This window comes from Ambystoma mexicanum, chromosome 4q, assembly GCF_040938575.1.
Source record: "Ambystoma mexicanum isolate Mex_15411 chromosome 4q, UKY_AmexF1_1, whole genome shotgun sequence".
Lineage (NCBI taxonomy): Eukaryota > Metazoa > Chordata > Amphibia > Caudata > Ambystomatidae > Ambystoma > Ambystoma mexicanum.
The window spans coordinates 1,299,782,166-1,299,800,064 of record NC_090928.1 but is presented as its reverse complement, the minus strand read 5'-3'; the positions used below and the strand labels follow the sequence as shown (position 1 = coordinate 1,299,800,064).

The 17,899-nt window shown below is 44.4% G+C and overlaps 1 protein-coding gene across 8 annotated transcripts in view; it reads left to right on the top strand.

Annotated features, from left to right (window-relative positions):
- Positions 1–17,899, top strand: part of LOC138468398 (zinc finger protein 84-like) — a 296,278-nt gene that overhangs the window by 14,857 nt on the left and 263,522 nt on the right. For 6 of the 8 annotated variants that reach the window (XR_011268258.1, XR_011268256.1, XR_011268257.1 and 3 more), the window contains exon 2: positions 16,474–16,689. The exons of 1 other annotated variant lie outside the window; for it this stretch is intronic. The gene's annotated coding sequence lies outside the window, so the exon portion shown is untranslated. Of the gene's footprint in view, positions 1–16,473; positions 16,702–17,899 lie in introns of all 8 variants that reach the window. One more of the 8 variants, XM_069608947.1, reaches the window with a different exon arrangement.

The window sequence follows — 17,899 nt, the reverse complement described above, 5'->3', positions numbered from 1 at the left end:
TCGTCAATTGAAATGGTGAGCAAAAGTGTTACTCGATGGAAAATAACGTCCGTTAGATGGTGGCAAAATGTTTGTAAGCCAAAATAATATGTTAGTAAATTGAATATTGCAAATAGAACATGTGCAGCAATTTAACAGGAAAGTGCAGTGCACGTCTAGGTAAAGTAAATTTGCAATCGTGATTTGAATTTAATATAAAGTTGGAGTTTACAAGGAATGTAAGTGATGAATGGACATGCGCACAAGACCATTAACGCTGGTCAAAACATAGGATTTAAAGTGGACTTCAGGGCTATTGTTGAATATTTAGGAAGCGTAGTGGCAGAGGATGCATTTCTAAGCACATTAGGTCAGTAATATTAGTCACATAGTAGAGCATTCAAGGATTACTGTACATAGTTTGTGAGTTCTACGTTTTGACTGTAAGTGTTGGCATTTGAATTAACAATTAACGGTAAGCGTAACATTTGGCATGTGTAGTGAGTTGCAGCAATGCAACTATTACAATAGACTTACCCGTCGAGACCTGGCAGTGGTGTAGGCCCTGCCCGCTTGGGCAGGATGCTGAGGAAGATGGTGGCAGCAGTGGTGAGACACACACCACATAGAGAAACGGCATGGCATCCATCCCACTGCGTGCCTGGACTGGCGCTCAGGAGACAGCACGGCAGCATGCTCAGCGCTGTGGCAGGGAGGTTACGAGACGCCAGTGGGGAGTGTAAGGGAGGCGTGATATCAAACAGTAAGACCGACACAAGTGATCACAGTTCAAGGGTGTTTATTGAACTTCAATCAGGTTTGAAAAACACATAATCCTAAATCTAAAGACGGGAGCAAGCTACGGCCATCAAATAATAATAACGCAGTCCTAGTGTTGTCCTGTCAAAACAAAAGGACCTATACTAATAAACTTATGCCAATGCTTACTACTGAAATACAAAAGGTGTGGTAAACAATGTTGTGCAAAAGTAAAGTGTTCAAGAAATGATGTGTCAGGATATACAAGCCGTTGGCTTCCCTTCCCCACATTTTCAGCACAGGACAAGGTGGCACACTCGAGCTTAGCACAGTCTCTGGCTTCTCTAGCATGAGGGTGCAGGTCAAAACTCCAACATCATGGCCTTCTATGCCAAAGTCTCTTTGCCATTCAAAGAGTCTTGTTCAGAGGGCCTGATGCCACATGACAAATATCAAAGTTCCTTTCTTCTCAGGATTTCACATGTGCACATTCTTGGGTGATTTTCTGCACACCCTGGGTCCTCCCCTCCGTGCTCAGACCCACTTTAACACAAAACCTTCTTTGGTGATTTTTGCTTCACCCCGGTACCCCTCTGCCGGGCTCAGACATACTTTAACACCCAAACTTTCGAATGATCTTCCTCTGTCAGGCTCAGACCATCTTTATCTGCTTTGCCACAAACGTTCTTTACTGTATCAACATCGAAGACTTTCGACTGTGCTCAGTATTTAGCTTGACCCGCCGCAGGACCACTTTGATTCTCAATTCTGTACAACTCTTTCAATTTCTCAGCTGGATACCTTAGAGCCCTTTGAGCACACACACAGTGCTGGACCACTCTGTAAAAGGTATTGTATCTTGGTTTCAATTTCAATCACTCATCAACAGTTCAACTTTACTTTTGCATCCTTTTATCACATGTATGTCAAACAGTGTTTGTTCCAGCGCTCGCCATACAATGTTGCTGTTGGCAATCTTGGCTTCAATACAGGCCGGTCTTTTATCAGTCTCCCCAACTCACCGGTTGTGTTGATTTCATAGATGCTGCTTTGTTCTTGAAGCCAAGGACAGTACCACAGCGGCTGGTGATTCTTCCTGCCTTGATTATCGATGCGGAAGGGCCCCGGGTATCTCCGACACACAATGCAGGATTCTTCAGCCTATTTTCCTGGTCTTACGTTTTCCAATCTCGAGGGTTCATGAAAGCAACGGTTCCTTGTAAGGGAACTTCCCTCGTTGCGAGCCCCTTCTGTTTTGCCGTCTTTCTTCTCTCGTTAGACTGCCATCTTGCAACTGCTGTTTCTTCATGTGCTTTGCCTGGCTCTGAGTGTGCTCTCGTGTTCCGCCTTTCATATGTGTGGGGAAGCTTAATGGAAGTCAGGTGTGTGTGTGTGATGGCCTGCCCTTGCCTGACCATTGTATTGAGACAGGTCAGGTATACAGCTTGGGTGTTCGTTTTCTCTCTTCGCGGCTGTCCGTGAGAGAATTTGTTTGGAGGCTGGTAGAGTTCCTAAATATCCTACTTGGTAGGATGGGGTAAAGATGTTATAGGGAAGGGGATACCGCATCACACCATCCGGTGTCCCACTACCCGAAGACCCTTCACCCAGGTGATCCTCCCGCACTGGTCCAACCCCAGGAACTAAATTCAAAAGCGATGGCCGTGTCCTGGCCTCCTGAATGACAGATCTTCGGGGACTAGTGGGTGAGACACCTTCTGGTTCCTCACAGGAGACACTCAAAACCTCATAGGAAAGACCCCAGCCTTTTTCTTCGGCAATGCCAGCACAGGTCCCTGATGTTTGCAACACCATAGAACCTGTGGGAGGACCTGGGTTTGAATCCCCATTTAGGCACTTGGGGGAATGTAAGGGTGCACCTAAATTCGTAAAATAGGAACCTGAGCTCAAGAGCTGGACAATTCGTATGTTAAAGAGACTCAGGATAAAAGAAGAATAAAAGAAAATAAAGTGAAACTTGATTAAAACAATAGAACTGTAAACTGGCCAATCAAGAGCGAGCCAAACAGAGGAGGACCTGATTTGAAACACCCAGCCGTCGATTCCGCAAATCAAGACTTTTGTACCAACCGGCGGCCAACAGGATGAGGAGGAGTTCACCTATAAAAGCAGAGGCCGCTCACTCTGAAAGTGTCTCAATCAAAGACTGGTTGCCTCTAGTTCTGCAAGAAGGGGAACTGTATCCTGAAAGAGGAGTTGCTGCTTGGACTACTCTGGAGCTCTGCCTGCCTGGAGGAAACTGACTGACCCAAGGGGGAGAAAGAGAGTACCCCTGCTGCACCACCTAAGCCAATGGCTGACCTGCCCTAGAAGCCTAAGAAGAGGCTAAGGAGACTAGCTGCAGGGGAAAGCAGGAAAGTAGCCCGGCAGCACCACCTAAGCCAAAACTGTGGAAGATCGGACCCGCTTGGGAAAACTGTTCTAAAACCCTTGAATGAGATCGGGACGAAAGCGGGACCCCTGAGAGAGGAGGGACAAACGAAGACCCATAGTAGAGGAGAGGGGCAAAAGCAAAGTTCACCTGTAGTGGAGAGAGGTAAAAATCCAGGTCCCCTGAAGACGCAAGGGACAAAGAGAGAAAGAAAGAAGGTAAAGAAGATGGACTCCAGAAGGAAAGAGGAACAACGGAAAGTTCCTGTGAAGAGCAGAGTGGCAAAGCAAAAGGATAGAGAAAATCCAGAGAAAAGACAGAAGTAAGGTGAAAGGAGGAGACCTGAGCTGAAGATGAATTTGGGCAAAAAGGACCCCTGGAAGTGGAAGAGGGACAGAAGCTAGAGGCCGGGAAAAAAGGGAGAGAAAACCCCATGCACAACAGAAGGTTGGGGCAACATACTGTGGTATCCTGCATGTTGGTGTTGTATGTGTTTCAAACTGCTTATAGAAGGAGGTTCTGACATGAGTAGGGCTTGTTGTAGCATCGATGGGGCAGTTGAAGGTTGTGGTCATAGAGTGATGTTGGGTTTAGTGCACTTTAGGATAGCCGGCTAGTGGTAGTAGTTGAGTACTCAAAAGTGTTGTGGTGTGTTACCTGAACATCCGAGTGACTAACCTGTGTTTGGGTGAAAGGTGTGGTTAGACGTGAACATGGGATTATCCAACTTTGTTCATGTGTATTAACATGCTCCTCTCTCTACAGTGGCATTTGTTTTGGTGTGTTCATTGTATGACGAGTCACTGTTCTATCTTTTCTTCCTTTCATTTGTTTCACAAGGGAGATGAGGTTGTGTTGGTGGTACGGTTTGTGGTTGTGACCTGGTTTGTGGTTAATCCGGATGCACCCTACGTTCATTGTACTATTACTGGGTTAAAAGTTTCATGTTTGGTTGAAACTGGACCATCGTGCTGTGCTCTGAAAGCTTTTCAATTTCATGATGGTTGTTCATTCTGATGAAATTGTCAATGCTGTCGGTATTGGAGGTACACCCATACCTCACTGTGTCTCTCTACCACGTATGGTTACTCTGGGTGATATTTCTGACTACCATGCTTTCTTGTTGAGGCCATGTTTCTCTGTCAATCTGGTTGGTCTAGATTTGTGTAAATTACCCTGTTCCATATACTGTTTCCCCCCACCCCCCAATGGTATATTTCTCAACATCCCAGCTCACAGGTTGTGTCGGTGGGGCTTGTAGTGTTCTCAGGACTGGGATTTGCAGGATGGAGGCAGGACAGGATTGAGGTGTGTGTGTGTGTGTGTGTATGTTGGTTGCTCTGGTTTGTTGAGAGAGGGTGTGCTCGGGTGTGGCAGATCTGAGGCTGGGGTGTGGCAGATCCTGGCAGAAGGGCGTAAAGTTTATTTTGTTGGTTATGAGTGTGGGTAGGTTTGCTGCTTTTGTATAAGCAGGGTTGTTGCCCTTGTGTGGACAGGCCGTGCTTGGGTGTGACAGACCCGAGGCCCTGGGGTGCCGGGCAAGGGCAAGAGGAGGTACAGTTTTATTTCGAGTGCAAGTTATCCTGTTGCGCATTGGTTGTTTATATGTAAAGTGTTAGTTCCGAGTGCTTGTTGTTGCTGGAATGTTAGGGTGGTTTCTTATGCAAGGGAGGTGTGTGGTATCTTGCATTGGTATTGTATGTGTTGTGAGCTGCTTATAAAATGCCTGATGGATTGTGGAATTTGGGGTGCTAGAGTTTCCGGGCTGGACAGTAGGTTGGGACTGCAGTATGGGAGCTTGGACTAGAAGGATGCTTGAACAAAGCTCTCCTGTTTAACCTTCTACTTTTGAACTGTAACCGTAAAGTACCTTCTGTTTTCTACTTACCTGGTTACTGCGTGTTGGCTGTCCATCCTGTGGTCCTGGATACTATGCATACCAAACAACCAAGAGAGAAGGATGAATTACCCAGAGTACTGAGATGAAATAACAAAGCGCTGGACCCAGCTAACCCCCTTCTTAAGAGGCCCAGTACCTGGAAGGCAACTAGAGGTCCCAGTTTGTTACACATGTAAGCGGCCCTGTTGATCGTCTACCCAATAAAACCATAACAGAAGGCCTCTTTGAATTGCTGGAGTTTGTTAATTTAGGAGAGGACTCCAAGTTAGATATTAACATCCACACTTTTCACCTAAGGTACGGACTTTGTTTATTTTCCTCATTGCACTATTTGATTTGGTTTTTCTAGCAAATCACTTTTTATGAATTTTTGATTCTGGAAACCTTTATTTTAAATTGAGGTTTAGTTGGGACTGGTGAGTTAGGGTTTGTAGTACTTTGTGACCTTTTTTACTTCATAGTTGAAGTGCACATTAAGTTTGTGTTATATATACTGGGATGGACCTTTAAGTCACTTATGTTCCTAAACCTAAAACTGTTTTTTTTTTGCTTTGTTACGCCTGCCTAATAAATAGTTTATTCTTAGAAAAGCCCTAGTGTCCGAGACCCTTCTGTTCGTAATGTCATCACACAAGCATCTTGTTTATTTGCACATTATCCAAATTGGCAAAAAAGTCAGACAATGGCAATTATTTCACAAAGACACTGAAAGCTTCACACAAATATACGTGATTGCATCAAACATGAATCTTTCTTGTACAAATGAAGCATATGATGATTGAAGGAGGGACAGTTGGGCATGCATTCAGCCTACTGGCCACTGATCCACTTGCCATCTGTTTACTGGAACAGAAGACGTCAATTACTCATTGGGGCACAAACATGAACATCTGGGTCATATATGTTGCCCATCCAGAGCACTTCATTTGGTCGTGAAGGTTTACTGACTGTACTGAAGGCCAGATATATAAATGGGGTTGGCGCCCCTTTTCAGTACAAGTAGTCAAACTGGAATCCTGTACTGACATGCATCTGGCATATCCCGAACCACTTAGATTTTCATTGTAATACCAAAACACTTTGATTTCCATGGTAATTGCATTGGCACATGTTTTGGGTTTCATTCTTTAATCTGCTTAACATTTTGGGTGTCTTTCGTGGATTGTTAAGTGGAAGCAACTAGACCATGTGTTTCCTGTACATTGTTAAGAAAGGCATTGGTACGGAGTACCAGTGGTTGGGGTGGGAACCATCGGCCGGAGCTGTTAAGATGTTTATAAGGGCACATGGAAGGACTATGTCCTGTGCCAGTCAGTACAGTGTTGCTGTACGTCACTTCAGTTCAGTCAAGATAATTAGACCAGTCAGACGTCAATATAACTGTGAAGGTACTGTTCTGAAGGATGGTTAGTTCATTTTTCTGATGATTGATTTGTAGGTGGCATCCAGAGTTTTCTAACTGCTAAGCAGTTGACAAACCATAGTCCAGAACCACGAAGGATACTTTGTTCCTCAATCAATATGCTTTCCTCTGGTAAGGTCTAAGCTTTGGGCCTGATTAGGAGATTGGTGATAATACCACCAACGATTTGTTCCATTATTGCATGTCTTCAATACAGGTTCCCAAAAAGATCAGCGTGACTCCAAGTTACGCTCAGCTTTTGTTATTGCCCATTTCAGAATCCCATAAGACTTCATATTGTAATTAACAATTCTCTAAGATCCTGCAAGGCCTGCAGGTCGAATAATTTAGTTTACCTACCCATCCTAAGAGAAGTGCACTCGAACCCTGGTGATGAATTTCAATGTACTCTACAGCATGGTACTCTACCTTTTTTAAAAAATCTACTTTAGTGACTAGATTCGGAAAGCCCTTCTTAACTTGTGCACCGCTACTTTTTTTAATGGAAGTTATTACCTTCACACTTTAGCAGGTAGAAAAGATTTTGGAAGCACGTCTCCAGATTTGATAGAATGGTAAAAAAATACCAGATGTTTTTCACTCATAATCGGGCTTTGTGTATTATAGCCATTTGAGTCACCATTGGCAGGGCTGGCAATGGGATGAAGAGAGCCAGCTTGCTAAAGCAATGCCCCACTACCAGTATAGTGTTTCCTAAATTCTGTGGCAGTGACATGCCAAGGTTACGGAGGTACTTCGAGTGAGTGCAGCAGCCAGGCTGTGAAACCAAAATCTGCTACTGCAAACAAGGTAAGAGAAAGACAAACAGTCACGAGTCAAATATTAAGTACAGTTTATTCGCTTCAAGCAGACCCAGGTTCATCTAGGACTGAGACAAGCCATGGAGAAGTGAGCAATTTACATCTCGTTTTGTTCGCCTTATATAACCATTTGATTTGCTGAGATTGTCAATTTCCAGACACTTTATGGCTTCCTGCAACGTATACATTTTCTGTGAAAATATACATTTCTCATCAGTGTCATGCTTGCACAAGTTAACCTTTCCCAGTTCAAACTGTTCCCAGCATGAGGAGACGTTCCTGGGAACCCAATCTGTGTTTTGCCCGACCAGAGGTCGCTGTGCATCTGTAGCCCGGTAGTTTGTTTAAGATGGAATGTACAGAACGTCTCCTGCGTTTGTTAATCATTAGTACATACATTTCCAGGCCCATGCAATTAACTTTGGGAGACGACAGACAGAAAGACAAATATTATCGCTTATGTTACTTGCACCGGGCTGCTCAAGGTCTGAGGCCTCAGAAACACTGAGCTAATCATTCCTTGTAAAACATGTTTTTTCTGAAGAGCTCAGCAACTTCATGCTGCAAACATTTTAAGCTGTTAAATAGGAGACACCAAATGGAGTCTAATTGTGAACAAAATGGGGAGTCTTAGGCTAACCAAAATGGATGCCGTTTCACACGACATGTTTTCTTCAGGACATCTTGGTTTGGGCATAAACATAATAGTTGGAGATGTGCCCTTTCACCTGGGAGCTCAAGCTTGTCCACCACAACATCTGGCTGTCATTTCAACTGCAATCCCTGTATGTCCTCCCCCCGCCATGAAGAACTTGTAGAAATAATGTACAGCGTAGCCCTTCTACATCCTTCACTCACTGCAGCTATAGGCATGCTGCGTAACCCTTCTACGTCCTTCACTCACTGCAGCTGTAGGCATGCTGTGTAGCCCTTTTGCATCCTTCACTCACTGCAGCTGTAGGCATGCTGCGTAGCCCTTCTACATCCTTTACTCCCTGCAGCCATAGGCATGCTGTGTAGCCCTTCTACATCGTTCACTCATTGCAGCTATAGGCACGCTGTGTAACCCTTCTGCATCCTTCACTCCCTGCAGCTATAGGCATGCTGCGTAGCCCTTCTGCATCCTTCACTCACTGCAGCTATGGGCATGCCGCGTAACCCTTCTACATCGTTCACTCATTGCAGCTATAGGCATGCTGTGTAGCCCTTCTACATCCTTCAATCACTGCAGCTATAGGCATGCCGCGTAACCCTTCTACATCCTTCACTCACTGCAGCTATAGGCATGCTGTGTAGCCCTTCTGCCTCCTCCACTCACTACAGCTGTAGGCATGCTGCGTAGCCCTTCTGCATCCTTCACTCCCTGCAGCTATAGGCATGCTGTGTAGCCCTTCTACATCCTTCACTCACTGCAGCTATAGGCATGCCGCGTAGCACTTCTGCATCCTTCACTCACTGCAGCTATAGGCATGCTGCGTAGCCCTTCTGCATCCTTCACTCCCTGCAGCTGTGGGCATGCCGCGTAGCCCTTCTACATCCTTCACTCACTGCAGCTATAGGCATGCTGCGTAGCCCTTCTGCATCCTTCACTCACTGCAGCTGTAGGCATGCTGCGTAGCCCTTCTACATCCTTCACTCCCTGCAGCTATAGGCATGCTGTGTAGCCCTTCTACATCGTTCACTCATTGCAGCTATAGGCATGCTGTGTAACCCTTCTACATCCTTCACTCACTGCAGCTATAGGCATGCCGCGTAGCATTTCTGCATCCTTCACTAACTGCAGCTATAGGCATGCCGCGTAGCACTTCTGCATCCTTCAATCAATGCAGCTACAGGCATCCCGCGTAGTACTTCTGCATCCTTCACTAACTGCAGCTATAGGCATGCCGCGTAGCACTTCTGCATCCTTCAATCAATGCAGCTATGGGCATGCTGCGTAGCCCTTCTACATCGTTCACTCATTGCAGCTATAGGCATGCTGTGTAACCCTTCTACATCCTTCACTCACTGCAGCTATAGGCATGCTGCGTAGCCCTTCTACATCCTTCAATCAATGCAGCTATGGGCATGCCGCGTAACCCTTCTACATCGTTCACTCATTGCAGCTATAGGCATGCTGTGTAGCCCTTCTACATCCTTCAATCACTGCAGCTGTAGGCATGCTGCGTAACCCTTCTGCATCCTTCACTCACTGCAGCTGTAGGCATGCTGCGTAACCCTTCTGCATCCTTCACTCACTGCAGCTGTAGGCATGCTGCGTAGCCCTTCTGCATCCTTCACTCACTGCAGCTGTAGGCATGCTGCGTAGTCCTTCTGCATCCTTGACTCCCTGCAGCTATAGGCATGCAGCGTAGCCCTTCTGCATCCTTGACTCACTGCAGCTATAGGCATGCTGTGTAGCCCTTCTACATCGTTCACTCATTGCAGCTATAGGCATGCTGTGTAACCCTTCTACATCCTTCACTCACTGCAGCTATAGGCATGCCGCGTAGCACTTCTGCATCCTTCACTAACTGCAGCTATAGGCATGCCGCGTAGCACTTCTGCATCCTTCAATCAATGCAGCTACAGGCATGCCGCGTAGCACTTCTGCATCCTTCACTAACTGCAGCTATAGGCATGCCGCGTAGCACTTCTGCATCCTTCAATCAATGCAGCTACGGGCATGCTGCGTAGCCCTTCTACATCGTTCACTCATTGCAGCTATAGGCATGCCGTGTAACCCTTCTACATCCTTCAATCACTGCAGCTGTAGGCATGCCGCGTAACCCTTCTGCATCCTTCACTCACTGCAGCTGTAGGCATGCTGCGTAACCCTTCTGCATCCTTCACTCACTGCAGCTGTAGGCATGCCGCGTAGCCCTTCTGCATCCTTCACTCACTGCAGCTATAGGCATGCCGCGTAGCCCTTCTGCATCCTTCACTCACTGCAGCTGTAGGCATGCTGCGTAGCCCTTCTGCATCCTTCACTCACTGCAGCTGTAGGCATGCTGCGTAGCCCTTCTGCATCCTTCACTCACTGCAGCTGTAGGCATGCTGCGTAGTCCTTCTGCATCCTTGACTCCCTGCAGCTATAGGCATGCAGCGTAGCCCTTCTGCATCCTTGACTCACTGCAGCTGTAGGCATGCTGCGTAGCCCTTCTAACCCCTCATTTTGGTAATGCGAGTCCAGATTATAAGTGAGCAGCAGGTCCACCCCTCTGCTGAGACCCACACGCTTTCATAAAAACAAACGTTGGTTTAAAGGGCTCACACTTCCATATTTCTGCAGATTCTTTCACATGAAGACTATTAAGGGATGTACGCACACCTGATTCAAATGAAAATTCGTACAGTAATATTATAAGACTTGATTAGGGAATATTAAATGATTACAGAGTGCAGGGGAGAAAAGAACGACGTTGACACCACAAGTCATTTAGATAAGCAATAGGAAAGAGAAGTGTCCCGTCCCCTACACTCGCATAAACTGAAGACAGTCAGTGTTTGTAGACGTATTAACGCAGTCTTTTTGGCTCATAAATAGTTCTAAGCATCAAACCGTCACTTAGGTAAGCCTGCTGATAATGTGTGGGCATGTGTAATCATCTCTAATATTTATGGCCAAGATCCTGAATAGGTGATAACTTGATTTCTCACAGGCTGGAACACATCCTTTTGGACACTAATTCATCACAAATCCTTTTGTAGCACCATTGACGCGTTGCCCCCTTTCAGGTACTACTTTAAAGACAGCTTAAAATAATTCCATGAGATAATATTAGAATCTCCACTGGTTCTTTATGCATTCTTAAACGGTATTCTTTCAAGTTTCGTCCTGAGTTATAAAACCCTATCTTGGAAGACTAGCCTGACAATAAGGGGCCGCACATCCCATTGATTGAAATTGGCAACTAATTAAGTTCAAGTGACACGTGATGATGAGGAATCAATAATAATGATAATATGATATTACCAAATACCATTGATTACACAATACTGACATTTGGTCTTTCATTTCATTTGCCTTGTAGATTGTGATGAAGCTTGTAGATGAAAATTATGAATGCAACTAGCTGAATTGTATCTTGCTCCTGAAGAAGGGATTTGCAAATCCTGAAACGCGTTGAGCTAACTGTACTATGACAAATTCTAAATAGTACACACATCACTGTATAATTAAAATATTTTTTATATGTTGAATCATTGTGAATTTATGAATGTCTATTAGAAGAATATTTGAATAATTTGAATTTTAGTTAATTTGTCTACAAGCACTGACTGACTCTTCCGTTTATGTGAGTGCAGAGGACGGCAGTGTCTGTCAACTGAGGACACTTTTCTTTCCTAATGATTCTTTCACATGAACCAAGAAACATATGAGCCATTTGCAAACACTGTTCCTAATGCTGAGTAGAGCCTTCCTGGTGCTTTCTGCAAGCACCATGCCTCAGTCCCCGACTCCAGAGCTGATACTCAGTTAGGACTATCAGTGCTAAATCTACGCTCAGTGTTAGGACTTCACCACTCCGGACACAAGGTGAGTTTTATAAGTATTTATTATATATGAAGTAGTGAGACCCTCCTGCTCCACTAACTGTCTTCTTGGAACTGTCACAGACCATCCTTTATAGCCTAGGGTAGAACCTGGAATCTCCAGAGGCTCCCTTGGAAACAGAGTAAACAAACAAGTAGAAACCCAGCACGCGTGTGCTGTAGGACACAAAGGAATGTTAATACCAATGTTAAGAAGAACTGGCAATGCAACACCAGTCCATAGAAATGTGTAATCACCTAACACACCTCCCTCCTTCTACACATATGTACAAAACGTAATGATGAGGAGATATCACAGCTGCAACAGTTTACTCCTAACACACCTCCCTCTCAATCAGGTGCACCCCCTTACCTTGGGTTTTATATATTTATCTGTATGGCACTTAAACACATAGGCATCAAAGCGTTGTGACCTGAGCGACAAGTACAATACAAGGAGCAGATATTAAGGAGCGGTGCCATACGTTAAGAAGTAGGGAGACAACCATCACAGGTTAAATGATAATCTACGTGACAAATTCAGAAAAGAGGGGTGTCTTCAGTTTCTTCGTGTAGGAGAAGAGGTTGGAGTCGGAACTCATACTACTGGGTAATTTGTTGAATAGATCTGCCACCCGATTATCAATATAATTTGATTTTCTGAGCTTGCTGAGTAGTAGTAGCTGCTGAGAACATGAGTGGGCATGTGCCATTCAAGACCTTCTTTCGGATGGCCAGGTGCCTCACCATAATGGCATTTATGAGTAATAGTTAAGGTTTTGAATTTGACCCTCTCTGCAATTGGTAGCCAGTGATGTTTTTTTTTAGTACAGGTGAAATGTGTGATCGCCTGTCAATATTGGATATTATTCTGCTAGCTGCGTTTTGTACCACTTGAGGACATGCAATGCCATATGCGAGAGCCCCCAACAGTAGAGCATTTTCCTAATCCAGTTTACTTCCCACCATTGCTCTAGCGATGACGGCTGCATTAGTGTCTGTTATAAATGGCGAAATCTGTCGGAGCAACTGTATATAATAGTGACAGGCGCTTATGGTGGCCGAGATGTGAGCATTCGGCAGTCTTGTTCCAAGTTCTGCTGTCTTCCAACACAACGGCATGATCCATTGCTCTTCTCACTCTTAGTGGCCCTGAGCAGCTATTCTCGCCTTTGATGATGCCACAAGTCCTTCGTTCCCTAAACTTTACCCCCTTCTTCCACTCTGGTGAGACAAACCTTCTTCTCATTGTCATACTTTCTTTTCATGTCTTCACACCTGTAGTGCTCCCTATCTCTCAGCGCTTCCTCATCCCAATCCACAAACCTTATTCTGTCTATCCATGGGGACAGACGTGGATCCCTTCCTCCTCCTAAGTACCTCAAACGAACCAACCCTGCGGTCGCATGTGGCGCTAACCTATATGCATACACCACATTCTCGATATTTTCCTCCCAGCTTCTGCCTGCCTGTATAACCATACATATACTCTACGTGAGTGTCTTGTCATATTATCTGACCATTCCATTGGTGGCTGGATGGATCAAAGACGATTTGTGGTGTTGTAGCCCTGTTTTCTGCAAGACCTCTCATTACCCTGGATGTAAATTGCACTCCATTGTCAGAATTCTGCTGGGAAAACCCTCCGCCATCAAATCTGTTTCTTGGACAACTTTGGTCTCGACCCACTTTGAGTACAAGCCAACCAAGTGAAATACGTACTTTTTAATACCCCCTCCTCCCCCCCGCTTAGACTGAATTGGCCCTAAAATGTCCAATGCCACATACCAGGGCATGCTTGGGAAGTCTAGTGGTTTTAGCGACTGCACGTAGGTCTTAAGAACCTTGTCTGATGCAGAACACTCACTGCATTCCTTCATTAACTGTTCCACCTCTTTGTCTAGCCCTGGCCACCAATAGTCTGCCCTCAAACGCCCTTTCGTTTTTTCATCCCTAGATGCCCTCTATGAGCCATCTCCAATAATCTTTTCCTGATTCTTGCAAGGGGAACAATGTGACCTGAGCGTAAAACATGTCCGTCCTCAATGCTTAATTCATCTTTGATTTTGTAAAACACTGCCAGACCAGACTCAATCTTCCAATCTCACCAGTCATTCCTGGCCATTTCTCTCACTGCACAAGTCAGTCTCCCCTGCTGGCCGCCTCCCTGTCACTTTGAGAAATTGGGTCATCGCACATCACAAAATCCTCATGACAGAATTCCTGTTCTACATGTGCAGCATGTAACCCTTTGTGAGACAGGTAATCTGCAATTACATTTTCTTTACTAGGTATGAACTCCACTGAAAAGTGACCCAATTAGCAATTCTGTGTGATCTGTCATCTAGTCCTTCAGAAGTGAAAACCGACACAAAGGTTTATGATAACTCAAAACTGTGAACCTCCTGCCCCACAGAAATGCTCTAAATTTTCGGATTACCCACTAACACACAGGGCCACCTTTTCTATTCACGAATATCTGGACCTTTGAGCACCCCAGATGCAAAAGCAACACTTCTCTCAACTCTGCTCCTAACTCTGTCCCACTTGCATCTGTCATGATGAAATTCTCTTTCGTAAGCGTCCAAACAGGGAATTTTGAGATGGCATTCTTATTCTCTACAAATTCTTGTCCACACGCTTTGCTCCATTCATATGCTTTTTTGCATATTGCGGTTATGTTTTTGCAACCATCGAAAAAATATCTAAAAAACTTGGGGCCTGATTCACAAAGCTTTTTTTAACTGTGCAATCCCATAGGAAAGCGCTCTGTGAATCAGGCCCTTGGAGGAGTAGTATTCTACTACCCCTAGAAAAGACAACACTCCTTGCTTGTCTTTTGGAGATTCAAGATCAATGATGGAAGCAACCAGACTTTCCTTGAACCAAACAAACCACCAGTAACGGGCGAAGGTCTCCTGTCCCTTTACTTCATCCTTGGCTGAAAGTGAAGAGCCAACAGTAAAACAAACAGCTTCTGCCATATCAGGAAGGTAGCAGTGGCCAGATCCAGCACACAATGTCGGACGCCAAGAGATCTCTTCCTCAGACGGGAGATGCGTACCTTCTGCGGGGCACTGGCAGAGTACAATCGCACTCTCCGAAAGGCGCAACTCATCCAGTCAGCAGGACGAGACTTGAGTGTCTCGCAACGGCTCTCCACTGGATCGCAAACACAAAAACATGCAGAACCGGAAGAACAGAGACAAACCGCTCTGACGCAGGAGCAGGTAAGCGCTCCAGACCCAAAGGCGGCCACTCGTTTATCGGTGTCAGGGGAAACAGTCACGAAATCCAGACAATCCAATGTCCGGTGCAACAGGCAGGAGGGACTCGAGGGGTTCGACAAGACTCGTCGCCAAAACAACAATTACAAACCCAGCAGGAGTGCGCTGGAGGACACAAACACATGTTTATACCAATGTTAAGAATAACTCGCAATGCAACACCAGTCCAGGGAAATATGTAATCACTTAACATTAAGCATTTTCAGTGGCGTAGCCATCTGCCTCCACACAACTGGATCTTGTGACGAGTCTGGAGGAAGACGGCTGCAGTGGTACAGTATGTGTAGATTACCTACCATAATGACTTACCATCCTAGTCCGTCACGCCCCACCATCGCTGCACTCTCTGTGTTGATATGCTTTAGAAATGTTTACTTCAGTCAACCAACGCTGTGCATCTGTCACCCTAAATTGAAAACCGATAGCAAAGAGCTATCTGAAAATTCTATATTGAAGGAAATCTTCTAAGAAAGCAAACCCCAGGAGAAGGGAGTCGGTGTCCTGGACCTTAGTTGTGTAGTCCTAGTGGTAGGGTCTGAGTAGGTAAGGTTGGACGGAGGACAGATTATTCTTTGGACTTCACAACTTACGACAAGCCCCCTAGTTAGTTATGTTAGGGAAACCCATCGTTCAGGCAAAGCAATACATTTTCTTAGTATTTGAATAAAACCAGTAAAAGAATGGAAGAATGTAGTCTGCCTCCTTCAGAACATCCACAGTGGAGAGAACTGTGTTCAACCATAGACCTACATCTACATAAATGTAAACTGTATTTTTAATGTTGACCATCTTGACTACAAACAATGTAAAGAGCCTTTACATGATGAGATTAGGAAATCGAAGAAAGACCTAAAAGAATAAAGTTGTTGAGTATAATATCTGATTTGGAGGAAGTAATTAGTTAATTGATTTGATTTGAACACTGTACCTGTTTGCAACTGCTATTATAATGATGTTTTATGAGGTGTGGTAATATTGCAATGTTTTATTGAGTCTTAATAACTGTGTATTAATAATTGTGTAACTGATGGAATTGAAAGTTAATGAATTGTAATGAATTATTATTGTTGTGATGTATAATTGTAAAGCATGCTAAGCTATCATTGTGATGTGATGTATAAAATACCAAGTTTTGTTTCTGTAAGTGTTTAAGGTTTTAACTAACCAAATACATTATAATAAAACAAATAGTATTTGAATAAAAAGAGTTAAAGAATGGAAGAATCTAGTCTGTCTCCTTTAGACCCTCAGTAATGGAGAGAAATGTGTTCAACCATAGACCTTCACCTATCAGCCTAAATGTACAGTGTATCTTTAATGTTGTCCATCTTGACTACAAAAAATGTAAAGAGTCTTTACATGATAATGCATAAAACTCAAGTTAGTGTGGTAATGTTTCGTTTTTGTTTTATTGATAGGAAGTCCATGTCCGAGAGTCTGACCGCTCTATCAGAACGCCTGGTGGACGCCGATTCGCAAAACACGTGAAATGTGTTCCAAGATAATTTGATTTTCTGCTGCAGTTCATTTCAATTTTTTGAAGAATGGGAGACATTGCTGATGCCACAGTTTTCCAAGGACAAGTAATCACTGGATGTGGTCACCATCGTTGTTCCAGCAGAAGTTTCCTGGAGGTTGGTATGAAGGTGCTTCTTCCCTGATTCTTATTGTGAAATGAATGCATGGCTAAAAGATGTCTCTTCCATTCTTCAAGTGCTTTCTAATATTGATGTGGCCTTTGAATTTTCCTTTTTATATTATTGCTTTGTAATTTAAAAAAGAAACTCCTAATGTACACGCTTAATTTAAGTAAACGCCTCTTGACATGGTTTGCACTTTGACTTGATTCGGATCCATGAGAACAAAGGTTCAAAGCAAGCTCATTGGGTAAAAGTCTCTCTGTTGAAGATGTGTTTCATGGTGTAACACACTGATGAGATGGTGACCATGTGAAAGAAACAGGAGTGAATATTATGGCTATCGCGGAAACCTGGCTCCATGATGCCGCCACTCATACCTCTAGCGCCACCTCAGATGACTATCAAATGATTAAAGTGGATTGGATCGGTTCCCGAGGGGGTGGGGTGGCTCTCATTTACATAAATACATAAAAAATGATCAAGGCCTTCACCTTGGATGATTTTGAATCCTCCTTTGTTAAATTAAGTGTTGACCACAACACCTCTATTAGTTTTGCAATTCTCTGCAGGCCTCATCATAAACCCCTCACTTTGAGGAACAATTGCTGGCTCTATTGAGTAATATAACTAAGCTATCCTTGCACGTGATTCTATTGGGAGACTTTAACCTATGGACCTTTTAAAGATGCAGATGCATTCATTTTGGCCCTAGAAGCAATTGGATATCTGTAATACAATAGGGTACCAACACACAGAGAATGGAACGTCCTGGATTGGGTCTTAATATATAACGCCAACATCTCATCAGTCTCGTGTGTACCTTGTCTCCGGTCAGACCATTGCTTGATTTCCTTTGATATGCTGCATCCTGTAAAATGACAGCGAGCTAATATCCCTCTGAGGAAGATAAAGAAAGACCATGAATTTCACAAGTCACCCAGAGGCCCTTGCAACATTCGCCGCCCCAAAGCTCTCTAAACTAGCATTTACCACATAGATGGCTAAACTAGTGGATCTATTTCAGCAGGTTTTGATGAGAGCCATCTACTTGCTTGCTCCAGAGCGTATCAAGCTGGTTAAAACTGAGACAAAGAAGCATACATGGTTCCTCCAGCGATATCCCCAGTTTCAGGAAGCAAAAAAAGGTGTGCGAATGCACATGGTGGACAAATCCATGCCCTGCTGCGTTAATTGCCTACAAGAA